Consider the following 6,275-nt stretch of genomic DNA (forward strand, 5'->3'; position numbering starts at 1 on the left):
GAGTAGGCACATGAGGTTTCTTCAAGGCAAGATTTAATACAGGTGCAGTGGTGGCGCACTCCTTTAATCCCAGCACTCTGGAGACAGAGGCAGGCAGATCTCTGAGTTCGAGGCCAGCCTGGACTACAAGAGCTAGTTCCGGGACAGACCCCAAAGCTACAGAGAAACCCTGTCTCGAAAAACAAAACAACAACAGCAAAAAGATTTAATACAGGGCAGTGCAAAACAAAACAAGAAAACTAATCAATCAGGGGCACAAAACAGACTCAGGAGCTGAACTATGACCCCAAATGCCAGCTGAAGCAAGTATTTAAGCACAAAAAGTCACAAACATTAGTGTCAAGCTACATTTACAATTTTCACCAATCAGAATTCAAAGATTAGAGGCTTTCCTTAAGTGCTTCATCATTGTCAGCTGACAGACAATGCAAGTTTTTCAATCCAGCCAATCAGATTCATTTGTTCTTTTTTTGTTGTTGTTGCTTTTTGTTTTTTGTTTTTCGAGACAGGGTTTCTCTGTGGTTTTGGAGCCTGTCCTGGAACTACCTCTTTTAGACCAGGCTGGTCTCGAACTCACAGAGATCTGCCTTCCTCTGCCTCCCGAGTGCTGGGATTAATCATTTGTTCTTTTTGTTGTTAGGAAGCGTCATCGTGTTTCTAGAGAACAAAGAATGTGTAACAGGCTATTTCTGTTGTTGAGGGGGAGCTGGTTAGCTATCGGGGAGTCCTTGGCTCCCCCAGAGTTGGGAAACTTGAACTTTGTTTCTTCCTGCAAGCAAAATGAGACAGGACTCAGGGCAAAATGCTTTTGCCTGTTGCCAACAAATGTGCTTTGAGTATATTCCCCTCCATTCTCTGTACCCTGCCCTTCCTTATCTCCCTATCATAATGTAATTAACTGTGTATGTCTTTCCACAGCTATCATTCCTAATTAATCAATTATGTTTAAATTAAAATCCTTACAATTATCCACAAAATCTGGAAATGTAGTAGAATACTTATGTTGATATTGTTTCATTAGTTTTATTTTGTTGCCTAGGCTGTACTCAGTGAACTCAAGCCATCCTCCTGCCTCAGCCTCCTGAATAATTGGAGATAGATAGATAGATAGATAGATAGATAGATAGATAGATATAGATACTTTATATATAATATTACACACACACACATATCTATATATCACCATGAGCACCTGGAAAAAATTTATTTTCAAATATATGTTAGCTACATTTTCAAATATGTTCCGTATCTTTCCCTTTGACATATCCACAGAAGTTTATGTGACCTCATGGCTTCTCTTCACAGCTTTGAAAACTCTATACTCATGTTTGCGAGTTCAGAATGATCCATAATCATTCTGAAAGATTGATTCTGTCTACCAAACCTTAGTGAACCTACATTTCATTCCTGCTTAAAGACTGTTCTAGAAGCAAAACAACAAATTTCAGTGTACTTTTCAGTCCATTTGAATTGGATTTATCACATGCAAGAATTAGGACTTGAACTTTCCAGCCAGGATGTTACACAAATAGACCTCACTGGTGAGGGGTCAACATAACCTTCTGTAGAAACAGGACAGGGGACTGTAATTTCTAAGAAGCTGGACTAATTACATTTTTTCTATTTATCCCATTGTGCATAAATCACACCCTGCACATCACCAGAACTAAAAGGGAGGGAAAAGATAGACCAACTACAATCTCGGCCCCTATAGAACATGGTGGCTTCATGTATCCCAGACGAGATACTGGAGGAATCGGCCACCGAGAGAGGCTGGCAAGCACAAAGTCCCAGGAAAAAACCTGTTCTCTCTGGCAAAGGACCAGGAAAACAGCAACTTAGAAAGGAAAACAACTAGCAGACAATGACAATTCAGTGCTTTCCAAAACCATGAAAAAGCCTCAGCCCTCCTCCACGCTTGCTCAGAAGAAATCCCAGAGTGCCTCCGATGCCACCGCTTCCTCTTCCACAGGTAGTCTCAGGGAAGGACACGTGGCAAGCTGGGACTTCCATTCCCAGTAGACTGTAAGGGGACTCTTATCCAATGGTGTCAGTGGACTGGTCAACAAGGGAACCTAGGCTTCCATTCCCACTTAGATGTAAGGAGTCACCCCTCCCCCTTCTCTCAGTGTGACGACAGCAGTAGCCAAGTAGAGAGTCAGGACTTCCATCACTCCTTACTGGCGACAAGCCCACTTCCCACAAATGGGAAGAGGCAGGCAGGAAGTAATAAGTACTCTCTCCCCTCCCCTCCCAACCAACGGGGTGTCAGTGGAGGCCTATTGGGAGCTTGGACTTCTATTTGTACAAAACAGTAATAAAGAGTTCCTCTAGGTGTCAGTGATGTGGAACATATAGACTTCCACTCCCTTCTGCCAATAGCAAAAAGGCATAAAATTCCCCTGCCAAAGTAATGTCCAGCTTAAATGCAAAGTGGAACTAGGATTCGGAATTTATAAACTCAGAAGGCCAGGTTTCTGTCAAAAACCACTCCCTTTAGGCCAGGGTAATAGCACAATGGTGGAGCTCTTGTAAGCATGGGCAATGCCCTGAGTTTCATCCACAGCATGAGAAAGAAAATTAAAAAGCATACATTTTTTAAATCAAGAAACTGAACCCTTTTCTTTTCAAATGTCTGTGTGTGTGGTTGTCTCGCCGGCCTGGATGTCTATGCACCACTTATGTGCCAGGTGCCCAGGGTCACCAGAAGAAGGCATCGGATCTCCTGAGATGAGTTACAGATGAGTGTGAGCTGCCATATGGGTGCTGGGAATTGAACCTGGGTCCTCTGGAAGAGCAGCCAGTGCTCTTAACCACTGAGCCGTCTACTTAGACTCCCAAGAAACAGAACTCTTAGATGTAGCAAAGACAGTGCAAAAGGGAAGCTTATGGCACCAAACACTTAGAAGACTCGTTGTCAGATAATCTTTTTGTACACTGTGAAGATGTGTCTCTGCCAAGGCACCATCTGATTGGTTTAATAAAGAGCAAAACAGCCAATAGCTGAGTGGGAGAGGATCGATGGGACTTCCAGGAAAAGATAGGAAATCTGGGAAGAAGAGAGCTGAGATTCACCAGCCAGACACTGAGGAAATGGGACACATGGTGCTGAGGAGAAATAATGAACCACATGCAGAATGTAGATTAATATAAACGGGATAAGGCCAAGCTCTTATAATTAATAAGAAGTCTCTGTTTTATTATATGGGAGCTAGTGGTCCAAAGAAAGAATGACTACAAAGTCTCAAATCTAATGAGTTTAGAGATTACAAGAATCAGAAGAAAGCAGGAAGAAATAAAGACAAAAATCAATGACATTCTCCAAGTGTAATAGTTAACATGTGTAGTCTCAGGCCCATTGGGAGGTTAAAGAAGATTACTATGAATTTGAAGCCAGTCTGAGCTAGAGAATGGGTTCTCAGCCCTCCTCAGCTATAGAGTGAACCTGTCTCAAAAACAAACAAATAGGGAAATTCATGGGATTTAAAACAGAAAAAAATGGAATATGTGCCTAGACTTATGAGGTCATAAGGTCTTACATCGAATCAAAACCCCTCAAAAGAAAACTTGGATAGGCAGTGGAGGCACATGACTGTGATTCTGGCACTTGGGAGGCAGAGGCAGAGGCAGTCAAATCTCTGTGAGTTTGAGGCCAGACTGGTCCACAAAGCAAGTTCCAGGACAGCCAAAACTACACAGAGAACCCCTCTCAGAAAAATAAAAGAAGAAAGAAGAAGAGGTGTAGCACCTGCACTATAGAACAGTTCACGGGCTGGGAAAGGGCTGGAGATTTAAACACATACACACACAGACACACGGATCATCCTTGAAACAAGAACTTTATTGTGCTCCAGGGAAGCTTACATAGGGATCCTTAACTGACAGCCACGCCCCAGCTCTTGCGATTTTCAGCTGTAAAACCCACCAGAACCCACCCCCCCACCATCAGGAACTCATGAGGGTCTCATGCTCAAAGCAGCTGCAGGCACAGGAAAACAAGTTGTTTACTGTCCACTCAGACAGGCAAAGGGTCTGAGGCAGGCAAAGAAAGTCAAGGGGCCAGGGGTCTGCAGCCCCCAACAACGAGGAGGAGGAGGAGGAGGAGGAGGAGGAGGAGGAGGAGGAACTGTCTGGGAAAAAGTAAATTAAAAACAGAAAAATGTGTCAGTCAAGCCCAACACTGCTTCTGCGTCCTCAAACTAAAGGGGTAAGGGTGTGTGGGGTGTGTGTGTGTCAGAATGGATGTCTTAGCTTCACAGCTTCTTCATCCTGGGGACCCCAACCAGCTGCTAGCAATCAGCCCAGAAGGACAGACTGGTATGCTAAGATGCATACACTGATGCTGTGGGAGCTTCTTCCACTCCTTCAGCCAATAGCCTTTAAGATGCCAGCCAACTTGGACGTGATCTCTTATACCATAAATGTAGCTGAAAGCATGCATTCCCTCACTTGCTTCCTCTGTGGCTAGGTGACAACTGCATACTAACCTTTCCTCTTCCCAGAATTCTCTTGTTCTCATCACCCCACCTCTACTTCCTGCCTGGCTACTGGCCAATCAGCATTTTATTAAAACTAATACAAGTGACAGGATAAAAGACCATCGTCCCACAGCAATAGACCATTCCTGACTAAGCCCAAATGGCAACATCTTCATTCATGAAAGGCCCTAACTCATACCTCTAACCTGGAACTCAAGTGTTCCCTTTTTGTCTATGCTGTGAAAAGGGCTAGATCCCTGGGTGGGAAGTCTGCTGGAAGCCCTAAACCAATTATACAGTGGGATTACCCACAGACTTTTTCCTTTCTTCATTCGCTGCTACTGCTAACCCACCTCCCTTCCTTTCCTTTCATACGTTTTATTTGAATCACATGCATGTTGGAGTGTCTGTGTGGGAATAGGTATAGGAGTGCGGTACCATCAGAGACCAGAAAAGGACGTCGGATCCCCAGTAGCTGGAGTCACAGTTGCCTGATGTGAGAGCACTGGGAACTGAACACAGGTCTTCAACAAAAGCAGTGTGTACACTTAATCTCTGAGTCATTGCTCCAGCCGGGGCTCCACCACCACCCCGGACTCCCCTTTTCCTTTTTGAGACAGAATCTCACTATGTAGCCCTGGCTGACCTAGAACTCACTTTGTAAAAATCAAGCTGGCCTAAAAACCTCACAATGGTCTGTCTGCCTTGCCTTCTGAGAGCTGTGATTAAAGGAGTGCACCACTATGCTTCTCCCTGTTTGATTAAAATCAGATCAGCTCAGATTTCTGCTGGAGGAGGCCTCTCTCTGGATCAACTCAGACTTCCTTCCTACAAAAATCTAGTAAGAATGGATATTTTCTCTTCATCAAATATAATCACAAACCCCCTGACTCCTGCCAGATCTTAAAAGAGATACTTTGTACCTTGAAAGACTAGACAATCAAACCCAATCAAAACAACCTAGAAGAACCCCTTGAGAGATGGTTCAGAGGTTAAGAACACTGGCTGCTCTTCCAGAGGTCCTGAGTTCAATTCCCAACAACCACATGGTGGCTCACAACCATCCGTAATGAGATCTGGTGCCCTCTTCTGGTGGGCAGGGACACATGCAGGCAGAACACTATACATAGACTTAGATGGACACTATAAAGTTGTCCCACACTAGCTTAGAACTGAGTATAATAAAGTGTTCTTTATTTAGGGAAAGACTCACAGATCATAGTCCTCTGCATGAGTGGAAAACAGGAACAGAATCCAGCAGCCAGGAGACAGAGGCTGCACAAGTTTTATGACTACATTTATATAGTACAGGAGACCACACCCAAGTGGGCTGGTATCTTTTTGTTTTGTTTTGTTTGTTTTTTAAGACAGGGTTTTGCTGTAGTTTTAGAGCCTATCCTGGAACTAGCTCTTGTAGACCAGGCTGGCCTCGAACTCAGAGATCCACTCAGCAGAAGAATACAAGTCGTTTACAGGAAATTCAGGGTCTAGTGGTCTGCAGTCCCCAACATATCCCCCTTTTCTATATAATTAGACCAAGGTTTTGGACTGGCATTGGTGTGGCACAAATATGATCTACCGCCGGGGCCGCAGTGGTGACAATAGCAGCCACTACAGGCTACTATCCCAAAGTCTCTCTCAGCCAGGTCGGCTCCACCAGGGGGACACCGACCGGCCTGGGGGAATGGGCCTCCCAATGCCGCTGGGAGAAAGCCACTAGCAAACTTCTGGGCACGCAGAGCCAGGAACCGCAGTGGCTCCTGGCACCGCCACCACCTTCTGGGCCTCTCCGCGAGC

Source organism: Microtus oregoni, unplaced genomic scaffold (genome assembly GCF_018167655.1).
Source record: "Microtus oregoni isolate MIOR12 unplaced genomic scaffold, Mior012 000015F_ref0000493, whole genome shotgun sequence".
Classification (NCBI taxonomy): Eukaryota; Metazoa; Chordata; class Mammalia; order Rodentia; family Cricetidae; genus Microtus; species Microtus oregoni.